Genomic DNA, 17099 nt, shown 5'->3' on the forward strand with positions numbered 1-17099 from the left:
AGAGACGGGGTTTCACCATGTTGACCAGGATGGTCTCGATCTCTTGACCTCGTGATCTTCCCGCCTCAGCCTCCCAAAGTGCTGGGATTACAGGCTTGAGCCACCGCGCCCGGCGCCTCTTTCTTTTTTAAAACTGTAGCAATCATCTCTCCTCTGCTGAACTCACCAATGAGAAAAAGCCAATGGCGTCAGGTATGGGGGGTGGCTCACACCTGTAATCCTAGCACTGCGAGAGGCTGAGGTGGACAAACTGTTCGAGCCCAGGACCTCGAGACCAGCTGGGCAAAGTGGCAAAACCCCATCTGTACAAAATTTTTAAAAATTAGCCAGGTGCATACCTGTAGTACCAGCTACCCAGTCGGTCAAGGTTGCAGTGAACCATGATCACGTCATGCACTCCAGCCTAGATGACAGAGTGAGATGCTGTCCCAGTTAAAGAAAAAAAGAAAAGCCGGGCGCGGTGGCTCACGCCTGTCATCCCAGCACTTTGGGAGGCTGAGGCGGGCGGATCACGAGGTTGAGAGATCGAGACCATCCCGGTCAACACGGTGAAACCCCGTCTCTACTAAAAATACAAAACATTAGCTGGGCATGGTGGCGTGTGCCTGTAATCCCAGCTACTCAGGAGGCTGAGGCAGGAGAATTGCCTGAACCCGGGAGGCGGAGGTTGCGGTGAGCCGAGATCGCGCCATTGCACTCCAGCCTGGGTAACGAGAGCGAAACTCCGTCTCAAAAAAGAAAAAAAGAAAACGCAGGCCGGGTGCAGCGGCTCTGAGCACTTTGGGAAGCCAAAGCCTGTGAACTACCTGAGGTCAGGAGTTTGAGACCAGCTTGGCCAACCTGGTGAAACACCATCTCTCGTAAAAACACACAAAAACTTATCAGTAGTGGGACTGCGCCTGTGAATAGCCACTGCACTCCAGCCTGGGCAACATAGCGTGACCCTGTCTCAAAAAAAAAAAAAAAAAAAAAAAAAAGCACACAAAAAAATTAGCTGGGTATGGTGGTGGACACCCATAATCCCAGCTACTTGGGAGGCAGAGGCAGGAGAATCACTTGAGCTCGGGAGGCAGAGGTTGCCATGAGCTGAGATCATGCACTATAGCCTGGGGAACAAAGCAAGACTCCATCTCAAAAAAAAAAAAAAAAAAAAAAAAGAAAGAAAGAAAAATACAATCAACTGCAGGGTTTGGGGTGACAGTTTACTGGTTATTCCTCCCAGTTTCTTTCTTTTTTCTTTTCTTTTTTGAGACAGAGTTTCACTCCTGTTGCCCAGGCTGGAATGCAATGGTGCAATCTTGGCTCACCACAACCTCCACCTCCCAGGTTCAAGTGATTCTCTTACCTCAGCCTCCCAAGTAGCTGGGATCACAGGTGTGTACTTACCACACCTGGCTAATTTTGTATTTTTCGTAGAGACAGGGTTTCTCCATGTTGGTCACACTGTCTTGAACTCCCAACCTCAGGTGATCTGCTCGCCTCAGCCTCCCAAAGTGCTGTGATTACAGGTATGAGCCACCGTGCCCAGCCTTTCCCAGCTTCTTGACAGCGGTGCTTTTATAGGTAGAGATGGCTAAAGCCCACCCCCAAGAAAACAACAAGTCGCATACACCTGAGGCCCACGGGAGCGGGGGCGGGGGGGGGGGGCACACTGTTCTCTCCACTGGAGTATCCCAAGCACTTGAGTGTCTGACACCACCCATCATCCCCCCAACTCCATGGAATCACAGATTAATTCTGAAGAGTGGAACCAAAAGTGACAGAGTGGGTGGCTGGAGAGAAGGGGAAGTCCGCAGAGTTTAGGTAAATTTCTGAACCACACTCCCACCATGACCACAGTGTACTGCATTAAAGTATACTGGAAGCTAAAGACCAAAAAGGAATCAGGCTTTCAACTTTGCTACGTAAAGTAAAAACGGAGAGCCGCCGGGCGCGGTGGCTCAAGCCTGTAATCCCAGCACTTTGGGAGGCCAAGGCGGGTGGATCACGAGGTCAAGAAATCGAGACCATCCTGGTCAACATGGTGAAACCCCGTCTCTACTAAAAATACTAAAAAAATTAGCTGGGCGTGGTGGCACGTGCCTGTAATCCCAGCTACTCAGGAGGCTGAGGCGGGAGAATTGCTTGAACCCAGGAGGCAGAGGTTGCGGTCAGCCGATATCGCGCCATTGCACTCCAGCCTGGGTAACAAGAGCAAAACTCCATCTCAAAAAAAAACCAACCAAACAAACAAAAAAAAACGGAGAGCCTTATTTAGCGCGCAGATTGCAGCACAGGTGCCGTACCTCCAGTTTCACAATTTCACCAGCAGCTTAAGCAAAACAGCCTGGACACTGAAGATGGCCTCTGGATCAGAGTACCATTAATTTCCTCTGTTTACAAACCACTTCCATTCTCTCTCTGTCCCTAATCTCCCCACTGCAACCTTGGCCTCCTGAGCTCAGGAAATCCTCCCACCTCAGCCTCCAGAGTAGCTGGGACCACAGGTGCACACCACCTGTGTTCCAGCTAATTTTTGTACTTTTTAGAGAGACGGGGTTTAGCTATGTGGCCCATGCTGGTCTCAAACACTCTGTCCACCTCAGCCTCCCAAAGTGCTGGGATTACAGGCATGAGCCACTGCGCCCAGCCCATCTGGTCTTATTAAATACTTCATACTCTGCAAATGCAGACGTTTTCTCAGCTCTGATTATTTTTTCTAAAGTAATTCCCCTCCACCTGTCTAGATGAATGCTTCTGGCAAAGGAAAAGATCACGGTGTGAAAACTTACTACAACAGAACATAAAGCCCCGTCCAACCCCTACCACCCATCAGACCTGGGGTGGCAGCAGCAGGTGTCAGGTGCTCAGGTCTGTGCAGTAGTCATCCCTGAGGTCCGCTAGCGCACAGGTTAGGAGGAGCACACGTGCTGGAATCAGAAAGCCCAGGACTGAACCCAGCCCTGCTTTCAGTCAAGGCTTTGTCACTCACGATCACTCCCTTGAGCTAAGACCTCACAAAACCCTAGTCTGTCATCTGTGTAACTGGAGATAGTAAGTTCTGCCCTGAATACTGTTGTGAGGAATAAATGAGGTAATGTCTGTGCAACACCTAGTACAGATTCCTGCAGATAAGCACTCAATTGATGTTAACTATCCTCCACTATCTAGTCATCAGAAAAGCACAATGATCTGGTGTCTTTAAGTCCTTCCGCTTCTGGGGAAAAAAAAAAAAAAGTGTGAATTATTTTCCCCTAAAGGTATCAGCAAAGTGAAACTTAAGAAGGAAAACCCAATTCGAGCCCAGTTCAGGGACCAACTCACTCACAACTTAAAGCAACTCATGGCACCTCCATTTCCTTACTGAACTCTGACGACCTCAGAGACAAATAAGAATCAATGGGATAATAGGTGATGAAAAAGCTTTCACTGTCTCAAAGAAAAAGCAAACAGTAGTAAATGCAGAGCATAATTATTATTAAAATGCCAGGCCCCGTAATATTACGGAACATAAGCCAATGATGGCTCTTACCTTTTCTAGAACATTAGGTTTGATGGCCTTTTCGTCTGTACACACGGGAGCTGCTATGCGCTGGAGGAGGCAAATGGCTGCTCCTCCCAGATCCCAGTTCACAGGCACAGCCCAGCAAAGCTAGGACTCTGCCAATGGTCAGGCTTTGACCATCCTGGGCCACTTCTTAGATGCCAGTGCCTAGAGAAAGTAGGCAATTCATCCGGTTCCACCTGGGCATGTGAAACCAACCACCACCAAAATCCTCTCTGGCAGGACTACTCAACAGATGCCAGAAACGGTGAGATTTGACCCTCTGCACTCCTGTACTGAATGATGGGTACGTGCTGGCCTTCCTTTAAAGTGCAACATATGATCCAGGAGGAAGAGCTCCATTTTTCCTTATTTCTACTTCTAGGTCCAAGATGTGAGTTTCATTTCTAAGCTACCATTGAAATGTCTGGAGAGCTGGAAGTCGGAGTGGAAGGAGGAAGTGGGGGAGCATGCGACCAAAACTGCATCCAATTTCTTCATCCCCAGGTCTCTCAAACCCAAGGCACAAAGGAAAAATTCACTTGATGTTTACTGGACATCTGCTATGTGCCAAGGACTGTGCTAATTCTTCACATACATTATTTCCAATGCCCATTTTCTCTTCCACACCTAGTAACACCATAGAATAAACCACCAGTGAACGAGATCATCCCAGACGTGGGGGGTTTGGGGGAAAGAATCAGACCCTGCAGTCAAGTTTAAGACATTTCAAATGTTAGCGCTGTGAACACAAAAAAGCAGCCCTGACTGAGGAACCAGGCCTAACTTCTGAAACACCCTTTACAGGAAGAACACCCAAAGCATGTCTTTCCTATAATTATGAAATTAACTCAGGGTATTGAAGACACCGTAAAAAAAAAAAAAATGTAAAACTTTTATAACCTGGAGCACAATAAAAACTCACCATAAAAATCTGGGGCCGGATTTCTGACCTGAGAAATACATCTGGCAATCAAATACGGAATGCCAGCACCCTGAGAGGCGCTGCAGACATGTGTCGTGAAGACGACAACCACAACGAACCGGCCCGTGTGTGGCCAGGTAACCAGAAGGCGAAGCTTTCCCGCAGGCGGCAGCGACGGTAGAAAGATGTCTTTCTCAGCTTAAAAGCGGGCTCATCCTCATCCCTGGGGTACCACGACTGTCTATGGAGCAAAGTGTCAGATGGGACCAAATACACACTGGTGGCCTGATACTCAAACGTCACCCTCTCCATGAACAAACATCCCACTAAAAAGCAGCTTAGGGGCAAAAAAAACAAAACACTGTCCACCTGCCCACAGTTGACCTTCATTCCTCTACATCAACCATTTCACACAAATCACAGTCAACATCTGCATTAAACACCATTAAAAGAACACCAAAGTGTTTTGAACTCTTGGACATACTTTCTCTGCAGAGTCAGGAAAATCAGCCAACATAGGGGGCTGGTGCCCCGCCCCTGAACGGGATGCGACCCCGAGGCCTTGCCCGAGGGGCCTGCCAGACCCCTTCTCCCCAGCAAACCACCGAGCCGGCGGGTGGCGGCTCCCCAGGGCCCCCCAGGCGGAGGCTCTCGCGGCGGCTGGCTTTCTGCTAGGCCAGGCAGGCCCGGGTCCGCGCGGGGCTCCTCACGGTGGTTTCTAAACTGGGCATTTCCAGCGTGCCTCGGAGCCCTCCAGGAGCGCGGTCCCCTCCGAAGGCAGCCAGGGAAAGGGGCGTCGCCGCCACCGCCCGGCCGCGCCCGCCGCCCCCAGAAATGGACAGGCGCGCCGGGGTCCGCTCGGCCACCGACCTGCCAGGGTCGCAGGCGCCCACCCTCGGCGCACGCCAGCGTCAGGCCCGGGCGGCCGGACGGGGTGGCCCCGGGGGCCGGGCCGCGGAGGCAGGACCCGGCGGAGCCCCGACTCGCAGCCCGCGGACCCGCGTCCAGACAGAGACCTCCCCCGCCCCAAAAAGCCGCCCCGGCGCTCGGCCCCCCGCCCGAGGCGGACAGCCTCCCCGCGTCGCCCCGCGCCCGCCGCCGCGGAACCCGGGCCCGCCGGCGCACCTGGGCGCGCGCCCTCCGCCGGGAGGCGACCGCACGGGGACGCGGGGCGGGGGCCTCCTCGCGGCCCGCCCGCCGGGCGCAGGGCTGCACGCGCCGCCGGAAGGAGGCGCCCGCGCCGCGGCGGGTCCCGGCCTCGGCGCTGCCCGGGCGGGAGGCTCGGCGCGCGCCTGCTCCCGGGACGCCCGCTCCAGAGCCGCCCGCAGGGGCCAGCCCGGGGCCGGGACCCCGAGCTCGAGGGCGAGCGAGATGCGGCCACCCCGGCGCGGCTGGCGCGGGTCGGAGCCCCGAAGCCCCGTCCGTACCTCCGCCTCATGCTGCGGCGTCCTCGGCGCCGGCGTCCCAGCGGCCGGCCGGGGCCGCCCAGTCCCACAGCCGCGGCGTCCGGCGCGGTCAGCAGCAGCGGGAGCCGCGGCGCAGCCGCCGGGGGATGGGCGGGCACATGGAAGGGCGGGGGCTGCGGCCCTCGGGCCGGACCACAGGACCCCAGCCTCGGGGGCGAGAGAGCTCAGTGCGCCCTGGAACCGGCACGCGGCTTCCGTCCTCAGGGACCCTGTTGCTACCTGGATGCTCAGTCTTGCCAGAATCTTACGAGATATGTGCCAAAGGCAAAGAAGTAAGCCGTCGCCACGCCCTTCGTCCTCTTCGTCCCCCCGCACGGTCCATATGGTACATTCCTCAAAGCCCAACGGGAGACAGGAAAGAGGTGATTGGTTGGGAATCTTGGAAGGGGCGAGAAGCCACACGAAGTGGCCAATGGAGAACCCCGGTGGGCATATCAAAGCCTGGCAGCAGGGAGAAGGGAGGATGTACTTAAAGGGGACTTGTCCTGGCACGGTGGCTCTCTCTGGTAATTCCGCACTTTGCTGGGCAGAGGCGAGCGGATCACTGGAGGTGCGGAGTTCAAGACCAGCCTGGCCAACAGGGTGAAACCTCCCCACTGAAAATACAAAAATTAGCCGGGCGTGGTTGCACGGGCCTGTAGGTCCCAGCTCCTCGGGAGGCTGAGGCAGGAGAATCGCTTGAACCCGGGAGGTTGCAGTGAGCCGAGATTGCACCACCGCACTCCAGCCTGGGCGTCAGAGAAAGACTCCGTCTCAAAAAAAACAAAAACAAAAACAAAAAAAACCACTAGGATTTTCATTCTGACACTATGCAGATGAGAAGCAAAGAGATTAGAGGGAACCAGATTTTTGGAGGAGGGAGCTAAAGGAAAATCTGGAGCAAACTGAACCAAATGTATCTGTATGACCTTGAGCAGATAAGTCCAGCCCTCAGCCTCAGTTTCATCATCTAGTCCAATGAGGAGACTGAACTGTACTTGGTGTCTGACGGCCCTCACTCACTTGTGTGATCCTGTCATCCTTTGCATGGGAATAGCAATAGCTGCAGATAATTCTGCAATTTGGGGCATGATCCACCATAATTAAAGAACTTTAGTTGACAGTAGGGAGACTTGGCCGGGCGCGGTGGCTCACGCCTGTAATCCCAGCACTTTGGGAGGCCGAGGCGGGTGGATCACGAGGTCGAGAGATCGAGACCATCCTGGTCAACATGGTGAAACCCCGTCTCTACTAAAAATACAAAAAATTAGCTGGGCATGGCGGCGCGTGCCTGTAATCCCAGCTACTCAGGAGGCTGAGGCAGGAGAATTGCCTGAACCCAGGAGGCGGAGGTTGCGGTGAGCCGAGATGGCGCCATTGCACTCCAGCCTGGGTAACAAGAGCGAAACTCCGTCTCAAAAAAAAAAAAAAAAAAAAAAAAAAGTAGGGAGACTTTCCGACACTGACTTTCAGCGACATTATCAACCCCACCTTTGGTAAAGGGGAATCCAGTCTTCTTTCTGGATCCTTCATCTCTTAGAGAAGAATATTCTTCTTATGTGTGGAGCCCCCACCTCCAAGTAGTTCATGATTTCTGCTCCTCCAGGAGGCAGCCCCTCTCTTCTCCATTCCTCGTCATAATCAGACAAAGCTTCGATTAACAATTCATTTACGCAGTGACCGTCAGCAATTCCTCCCTTGAGCAACAAATCCCACGGCCCACCCCTCCCTAGAACTGTGAAAGTGCTTGTTCCTGACTCAATCTGTGACACACCATTCAATCACACACGGCCAATTGTGCTTTTATCCACACTGCAAGCCAAATTTCAGACTTTCTCACCATTCCTTGGGGCCTGCTCCGTTTTAGAGTCTTCCACCGGCCTGGTTAGGCTTACATTTTGGCTACTAAGCTTCAGCTCACATTCTTTATTACAGAACTTTTCAACCTCCCAACAGCTGGTCACCTCACCCCACACTCAACCAGCTTCCAACTCATGTAAGAGTGTCTTTTAATAACTCCAGATAACTCATCTTCCAACTATAATCCAAAGAGTTCCAGAAAGTCCATTCTTCCATGACGCCTTCCAGACTGATTCCCAGAAGCTGCTAGCTTACAGAGCTCCCGTTTCTACTCTGTGCCCTGCCATGACCTAACTGCCCATGCTCTCTGCCCCAATACACATTTCTCATCGACATATTTCTCTGCCTCCCTGCTGGCTGCCACAGCAGCCACAGCTTACATTTGTGAAGTGCCCACTATGTGCTAGGTACCGTTGGGAAGTGCTTTGCCTGCATTCTTCCATTTCACCTTCATATCAACTCTGTAACGTTCCATCTTTATTCCCATCAGTACCGTTTTGCCCTCCAGAGGAAAACACGAGAGCTTAGAGAAACTGATCTGCCGAAGTTCACACAGAGGTCTGACATCTGGTGCCCCCCTACCATAACTCCGCAACGCAATACCGTCGAGTTTCTTAAGAATATATTGCATGCCAGATGAAAGATAATCTCATACATTTTATTTATTTTTAATTTCTTTCTTTTTTTTTTTTTTTTTTTTGAGACAGAGTCTCACTCTGTCACCCAGGCTGGAGTACAGTGGTGCAATCTTAACTCACTGCAACCTCCACCTCCTGAGTTCAAGCAATTCTGGTGCCTGAGCCTCCCGAGTAGTTGGGATTACAGGCATCAGGCATGTGCCACCACGCCCGGCTAATTTTTGAATTTTTAGTAGACAGGGTTTCACTATGTTGACCAGGCTGGTCTCGAACTCCTGACCTCAAGTGATCCGCCTGCCTCAGCCTCCCAAAGTGCTGGGGTTACAGGCGTGAGCAACCATGCCTGGCCTCATACATATATGTTATGTTTACGTTTATTTCTGTACCTATAATATCATCTTAGCCTCAAAACAGTCACGTGAGGAGAGTTGGTAGACGTTTATTCACAGATGAGGAAGGAAACTACAGCTCAGAGGGCATGACTGTTTGGCTAAGGTAGCAAGGCTGGTAAGCAACTGAGCCTGGCTTTCCACACTGCATTCTTTCCACTGTAATCCCTGCCGGTGGTGAACACAACCTTTTCACATGTAACAACCAGAGAAGGAAGAAAAGAATACAAAATAGCAAAACCTATGCCATGGGGTTTAGGGAGTGTGGTACAAATCCTGCTGATGGGGGGAGGGGAGAAAACAAGTGAAACACTTCTATTTGAAGGGTGAGAATCACTGTGGACTTTATGGTTTGCTATTTATATTCTGGCATATTCAATAGCAAAAGGCCACAAAACTGTCCCCTACCGCTGGAGTGCTGGCAGCTAGAATTAGCCCCGTGTCAATGAAGAGACTTCTGTGTACAATGCTGCTGCTGACCAATTTGGAAAAGTTCTCCACTGGCTGTTTAGCCAACTACCCTGCTCCTCTGGCAGTTTTAACACTCCCCTGAAAATACAGGCTGGGCTAATTCTTTCTTTTTTTTTTTTTTTTTGAGACGGAGTTTCGCTCTTGTTACCCAGGCTGGAGTGCAATGGCGCCATCTCGGCTCACCGCAACCTCCGCCTCCTGGGTTCAGGCAATTCTCCTGCCTCAGCCTCCTGAGTAGCTGGGATTACAGGCACGTGCCACCATGCCCAGCTAATTTTTTGTATTTTTAGTAGAGACGGGGTTTCACCATGTTGACCAGGATGGTCTCGATCTCTTGACCTCGTGATCCACCCGCCTCGGCCTCCCAAAGTGCTGGGATTACAGGCTTGAGCCACCGCGCCCGGCCTTATTTCTTCTTTTTAAACTGTTGACATCCTCACAGGGTTGGGGAGCCTAGCAACATTGTATGGGAGCAGCAGATTTTTAATATTGATTAAGCAGCCTGAACAAGGTCATTGCGAAGCCAATGCTTGTGAGTTGTTCTTTGCCAGGTCCGGCCATAGTCAATCAAGTTCATTCCCACTCCCAGAGCGCTCTGTCTTTCCTCATCCCCAGAGAGCTCTAAACTGTCTCTGCTTATCTGAGTGCTTTATTTATGCATTCAAACATCTACTGGGCACCCACTACGAGCAAAGAACTGGCAGGTTGTGTGGGATTATCCTGATAAATCATACATGTAGTATGTATTTAGCACATGGGATGATTAAATATCATACTCCCTTGAGTATGGAAGGAATCTGCCTGGGCACCTCGGAGAATGCCACTGGATCCCATCCACTCCTAAATGTAGATGCTCATGTTGGAATGTCCTCCCCCTAGGCTGGGGAGATGGCCAGTGTTCTCGGGAGGAGGAGAGCGCCAGAAATAACTGGACACAGCAAACAATCGATAGAATCACCTAATTCAATCCACAATGGAGCTGTTAGAAGATTACTGGAATATGCTGTCTTATTTTCAATTTTAAAAATATTTTCTGATTTCAAAAGTAATACATATTGATTGTATAATAATTTTTTAAATAGAGAAAACTACAAAAAATAGAAATACCTGGCCAGGCACTGCGGCTCACACCTATAATCCCAGCACTTTGGGAGGTTGAGGTGGGTGGATCAGCTGAGATTGGGAGTTTGAGACTAGCCTGACCAACATGGAGAAGCTGTCTCTACTAAAAATGCAAAATTAGCTGGGTGTGGTGGAGCATGCCTGTAATCCCAGCTACTCGGAAGGTTGAGGCAGGAGAGTCACTTGAACTACGGAGGTGGCAATGAGCCGAGATCACACCATTGCACTCCAGCCTGGGCAAGAAAAGCGATATTCTGTCTCAAAAATAAAAGATAAAAATGCCCATTACCGGCCGGGCGCGGTGGCTCAAGCCTGTAATCCCAGCACTTTGGGAGGCCAAGGCGGGTGGATCACAAGGTCGACAGATCGAGACCATCCTGGTCAACATGGTGAAACCCCGTCTCTACTAAAAAAATACAAAAATTAGCTGGGCATGGTGGCGCGTGCCTGTAATCCCAGCTACTCAGGAGGCCGAGGCAGGATAATTGCCTGAACCCAGGAGGCAGAGGTTGCGGTGAGCCGAGATCGCGCCATTGCACTCCAGCCTGGGTAACAAGAACAAAACTCCGTCTCACAAAAAAAGAAAAAAATACTCATTACCTTCACCAGCATATCACTGTTACCATTTTGATGCATGTGTCTCTGCAATGTATGTGCGATGCTCCTGCACCCAGGGGGCTCATGCCTTTGTGTCATATATCTTCTTTCTCTGTAGTATCTTTTTTTTTTTTTTTTTGAGACGGAGTTTCGCTCTTGTTACCCAGGCTGGAGTGCAATCGCGCGATCTCGGCTCACCGCAACCTCCGCCTCCTGGGTTCAGGCAATTCTCCTGCCTCAGCGTCCACCAAGGGTCTCTGTAGTATCTTTTTAACAAAATTTAATCAAATGCTTTGCAATCTACTTTTCTATTTAATATACATTATAGATTGCCTAAATATGATTTTTTTTTTCTTTTTTCTTCTTCTTTTTTTTTTTTTTTTTTTTTTTTTTTGAGATGGAGTTTCGCTCCTGTAGCCCAGGCTGGAGTGCCATGGCAGGATCTTGGCTCACTGCAACCTCCACCCCCCACCCACCCTCCACCACCGAGTTCAGCCTCCAGAGTAGCTGGGATTACAGGCATGCACCACCACACCCCGCTAATTTTTTGTATTTTTAGTACAGACAGGGATTCTCCATGTTGGTCAGGCTGGTCTCAAACTCCCGATCTCAGGTGATCTGTCTGCCTCGGCCTCCCAAAGTGCTGGGATTACAGGCGTGAGCCACCGTGCCCAGCCCGATTTTATTTTTTTTTTTCTTTTTTAGAGTCAGGGTCTTGCTCTGTTGCCCAGGCAGGAGCACAGTGGCACAATCATAGTTCACTGCAGCCTTGCACTCCTGGGCTCAAAGGATCCTCCCACTTCAGCCTCCTGTTGCTAGGATTACAGGCCTAAGCAACTATGCTCAGTTTTTTTTTGGTTTGTTTTGGTTTTTGGTTTTTGGTTTCATTTTTAACTTAAACCTGTTGTGATCAGCTTTCTGACACTAGCTAGCAAAGTAGGAAATGCATGGTTGGCTGGGCATGGTGGCTCATGCCTGTAATCTCAGCACTTTGGGAGGCCAAATCAGATGGATCACCTGAGGTCAGAAGTTTGAGACCAGCCTAACCAACACAGTAAACACCCATCGTTACCAAAAAATATGAAAGTTAGTCAGGTGTGGTGGCATGCACCTGTAATTCCAGCTACTCGGGAGGCTGAGCCAAGAGAATCACTTGAACCTGGGAGGCACAGGTTGTAGTGAGCAGAGACTGCATCACTGCACTCCAGCCTGGACGATAGAGTAAGACTCAATTTCAAAAGAAAACAAACAAACTAAAAAAGCATGGTAGGCTGGGTGCAGTGGCTCTCACCTGTAATCCCAGCACTTTGTGAGGCTGTGGCAGGCAGATCACCAGAGGTCAGGAGTTCAAGACCAGCCTGGCTAACATGGTGAAACTCTGTCTCTTAAAAAAAAAAAATTAGCTGGGTATGGAGGCACATGCCTGAAATCCCAGCCACTCAGGAGGCTGAGGCAGGAGAATTGCTTAAACCCAGGAGGTGGAGGTTGCAGTGAGCAGAGATCACACCATTGCACTCCAGCCTGGGAAAAAAAGAATGAAAAATCTGTCTCAAAAAAAAAAAAAAACAAAAAAAAACCATGGTCCAATAGGAGCTCAGTCCATCCCTTCCAAGCATTCTAAACAGCACACCTGTGACTACTACCAATTCAGTTTATCATGACTCCCAAAGGTATTCAGCTTTAAGCAATCTCCAGGGATATCCCAAGCCATGTATAGCCTAACAGCTCCCAGGATGCCTGAACTAGCTCAAAAGCCCATCCTATCTATACGTTGAATAAGAGAGGCAAGAAGGAAGAACAGAGTGGTTAGAACAAATGTGATTCCTGGGCTGCATCTGTACTCATGTGGACCTACTGAAGACATGAAAGCCTTGATGTTCCTGACCCTCTTCTGTACTAAGGGACTGGTTTGGAACGAACTCAGTCTTCTGGAGAAAAGCTAAGGAGATCCATGGATTGGGATGTCTGTGAGCTGGAAGATGTCATCCTAGATTCTGGGGTTTCCTTCTTTTTTCTTTTCTTTTCTTTTTTTTTTTTTTTTTTTTTTTTTGAGACAGAGTTTCACTCTCCTTGCCCAGGCTGGAGTGCAATGGCACGATCTCAGCCCACTGCAACCTCCGCCTCCTGGGTTCAAGCGATTCTCCTGCCTCAGCCTCCGAGTAGCTGGGATTATAGATACGCGCCCTCAGGCCTGGCTAATGTAGTTTTGTATTTTTAGTAGAAATGGGGTTTCTCCATGCTGGTCAGGCTGGTCTCAAATTCCCGACCTCAGGTGATCCCCCTGCCTCAGCCTCCCAAAGTGCTGGGATTACAGGCATCAGCTACCGTCCCGGCTTCTGGGGTTTATTTCTAGGCTAATAGCTCATAGTGAGTTTTAAGAAAATTATGGCCGGGTGTGGTGGCTCAAGCCTATAATCCCAGCACTTTGGGGGGCCGAGGCGGGTGGATCACGAGGTCGAAAGATCGAGACCATCCTGGTCAACATGGTGAAACCCCGTCTCTACTAAAAATACAAAAAATTAGCTGGGCATGGTGGCGCGTGCCTGTAATCCCAGCTACTTAGGAGGCTGAGGCAGGAGAATTGCCTGAACCCAGGAGGTGGAGGTTGCGGTGAGCCGAGATCGCCATTGCACTCCAGCCTGGGTAACAAGAGCGAAACTCCGTCTCAAAAAAAAAAAAAAAAAAAGAAAAAGAAAATTATATATCTTTTACTATTTTTTTTTTAAAGACGGGATTTCACCATGTTGGTCAGGCTGGTCTTGAACTCTCAATCTCAGGTGATCCGCCCTCCTTGGCCTCCGAAGTGCTTGGATTACAGGCGTCAGCTACCACGCCTGGCCTATCTTTTACTTTTTAACTAATCCCAGACTGATTTGATATTTTTTCCCTGTCAGAAAGAAGGAAATTCAGATTGGGTGTGGTGGCTTCACCCAGTCCCAGGACTTTGGGAGGCCAAGGTCGGGGGATCACTTGAGCTGAGGAGTTTGAGGCTGCCATGAGCACCACTGTCCTTCAGCCTGGGTGACACAGCGAGAGGCTGTCTCTACCAAAAAAAAAAAAGGAAATTAAAATGCATCTTGATAAAGTTGCAAATCTACTTCCCCATCAATTTCTCATAACATAATGGCTGCAAATCGGGCAGTGTTTCCCTTAATTGATGGCATGTGTATGTTCAGCAGTAGACAGAAATTCTACGTAATAAAAACAGACAAAACCAAGCTGGGAATATGCAGAAGAAATCTCTAGTTACCAAGGCACTGCAAAATAACGTCGACAACTGCCACATCACAATCACTGCCAAAACAGAGATTTCTAGAATCCTGCTGTAACTCACGGGAAGACTCTTTCCCTAAGCCAATGCGGGCTGAATTCTTGAAAGTCTCTGGGAAACACAGCAATTATAAACAGGGGTTTTCTGGATTTACATTCTCATATGCATTATATCTAAGAAAAATTTATAAAACATTTATATTATGTATATAAATATATATGAAAATACACACACACACACACACACACACACACACACACACACACTCTGTAGGACTTGATTCTTTGAACAGCAGACCTTAGGGCTGTGTGCTCTGCACTCGACAGGACTAAATGCTGTACATCTGCAGAACTAACACAAGTAAATGTACCCTTGCGATTGGTTCCTTCTGCAGTGAGGAGGGGAAGTCTTTCTAGTCTACCTTCCTCCACTGCTCAGACACATTGCTCTTGAAGATAAAAACACTATGGCTAGGCGTAGTGGCTCACGCCTATTATTGCAGAATTTGGGGAGGCTGAAGCATGAGGATCAGTTGAAGTCCAAAGTTCAAGACCAGTCTAGACAACAAAGCAAGCCCCTGTCTCTACAAAACACACACAACATAACTGAGCCTGGTGGTGCACACCTGTAGTCCCAGCTACTCAGGAGGCTGAGGCCGGAGGATCGCTTGAGCCCAGGATGTCAAGGCTGCAGTGAGCTATGGGGGTGCCACTGCACTCTAGTCTGGGTAACAGAGTGGGACCCTGTCTTGAAAAATAAAAATAACAAATAAAATAAAAACATTGGTTGCAAAATTACATGTGGTTAAGTTCAGCCCAATTGGGTTCTAGCTCGTTTTCTTTTCCTTCCTTCCTCCCTCCCTCCCTCCCTCCTTCCCTCCCTCCCTTCTTTCTTTCTTTTTTTGTTTTTAGACAAAGTCTTGCTCTTGTCACCCAGGCTGGAGTGCAATGGCGCGATCTCGGCTCACTGCCACCTCTGCCTCCCAGGTTCAAGTGATTCTCCCGCCTCAGCCTCCCGAGTAGCTGGGATTACAGGTGTTGCACCACCATGCCTGGCTAAGTTTTGTATTTTCAGTAGAGACAGTGTTTCACCATGTTGTTTGGTAGAAAAACCTACAGTCCTGCATTTTGTCCCTCACTTCCTGGAGTCCGCCTGCAGACCCTATTCTGCCTGGTAGCGCAGGGCGACCAATCACTGCTCAGCCTTAACCCGCCAAACCTAAAGCCAACCCCCATCCCCCACCCCTTGGCAGTTGCAGTAGTCTGCCTAGAAACAAGACAGCCAATAAAATTCAAACCTAAGCCCGCCAAGAGGTGACCAATCCCCTTCTGGCACACAGAAAACCCTCCTCTGCTCTCCCTTCCACCAATCACTCCGCAGCACCTCGCCTACACAGGCCGCCGCCCCTATAAAAACCCTCTCCGGCCCGCTGCTGGGTGCAGCTCAGCTCCCCTCCCGCCTGGGTTGCCCGCAGATCCCAATAAACCTGGACTCGGCTTAACAACTCCTCGCTCTCATTTGCTTTGGGAAGGGTCTCTGCGGGTCGCACACATGTTGGCCAGGCTGGTCTTGAACTCCTGACCTCAGGTGATCCACTCGCCTCCCCTCCCTTTTCAACAGTGAAAGAGAAAACAACAGAGGGAAAGGACTGAGGGAAGGGAGGGGAGCGAGGGCAGCGGGGAGAAAGCAAACGATACTGCCCGTTTAGGAAGTGGAATCGTGGTAGAAGGTGCCCTGATAAAGCCTCAGAATGGAACTAATGAACTTGAAACCGCCGGCATGCACATCAGCATTTTCAGATTTCAGAGAAGACGCACTGGTGGGGATGAGCCTCTTGCAGGGAAGGGAACCATGTCTCCCTTTGCCCTGTGCCTAGGACAGGCTCCAAATCCTTCTGTTCACTCCCATTGGAGATCATGTGAACTCCGTTTTTTTTTTTTTTAAAGACAGAGTTTCACCATGTTGGTCAGGCTGGTCTTGAACTCTCGACCTCAGGTAATCCTCCCACCTTGGCCTCCAAAGTGCTTGGATGACAGGCATGAGCCACCGCGCCTGGCCTTGAACTGCTGTTTGATTTAAGCATCTGATTCTTTTTCTTTCTTCAGCCCTTGGTGTCTGTGATGAGCAAGGCACGTGCCTGGTTGCTGAGAGCTGTACCCAGGAAGATTAGACATAGCATCTGACCTTAAGGAGCCCACGCTAGCGCAGGGAAAGTGACACGGGGATAGAGAGAGTCTTTGGCAGGTAGAAAGTGCTATCTTCTGAGACTGAGAAGTCTTCTATCTAAAACAGCAGGGAATGCTCTGTGGAGGAGCGGGTGTTTGAGAGGTCCCTCAGTAGAATGGCAGGATTTCATGGAGAGATGAGAAAGGTATTCCAAGAAGTGAGCTTCCTTTTTTCTTACCTTAGCTCCCACTGGCAGAAAAGGAGCATAGTTCCTCCTTCCAGCTTGAGCCAGAGTTTTTCAGGCAAAGCACCTCACTGCTGGGAGGTGGAAGCTTAGAGGGTGAGAAAGGATGATTTTGAAGGATAAATACTATGCCCAGTGCGGTGGCTCACGCCTGTAATCCCAGCCCTTTGGGAGGCTGAGGTGGGCAGATCACAAGGTCAGGAGATCGAGGTCATCCTGGCCAACATGGTGAAACCTCATCTCTACTAAAAAATACACTGCAGAGGCTGAGGCAGGAGAATTGCTTGAACCCAGGAGGGGGAGGTTGTACCACTGCGCTACAGCCTGGGCGACAGTGCAAGACTTTTTCTCAGGAAAAAAAAAAAAAAAAAAAAGGATAAATACTAATATGTTAACAGCCAGGTGAGTACAGAAATGGGTGGGGAGTTACGTGTTTTGAAATTATCTT

General features: G+C 50.0%; 1 protein-coding gene across 18 annotated transcripts in view; it reads right to left on the reverse strand.

The window, feature by feature from the left end:
* The window catches only part of MICAL3 (microtubule associated monooxygenase, calponin and LIM domain containing 3), a 296358-nt gene that overhangs the window by 208027 nt on the left and 71232 nt on the right, over positions 1 to 17099 (reverse strand). For 3 of the 18 annotated variants that reach the window (XM_074391098.1, XM_074391100.1, XM_074391099.1), the window contains exon 1: positions 5876 to 7070. The exons of 3 other annotated variants lie outside the window; for them this stretch is intronic. The gene's annotated coding sequence lies outside the window, so the exon portion shown is untranslated. Of the gene's footprint in view, positions 1 to 5875; positions 7073 to 17099 lie in introns of those variants that run through there. 12 more of the 18 variants (XM_074391103.1, XM_039462313.2, XM_074391102.1 and 9 more) reach the window with 8 other exon arrangements.

The sequence above is a fragment of the Saimiri boliviensis genome, chromosome 21 (assembly GCF_048565385.1).
Source record: "Saimiri boliviensis isolate mSaiBol1 chromosome 21, mSaiBol1.pri, whole genome shotgun sequence".
In the NCBI taxonomy this organism is placed as follows: domain Eukaryota; kingdom Metazoa; phylum Chordata; class Mammalia; order Primates; family Cebidae; genus Saimiri; species Saimiri boliviensis.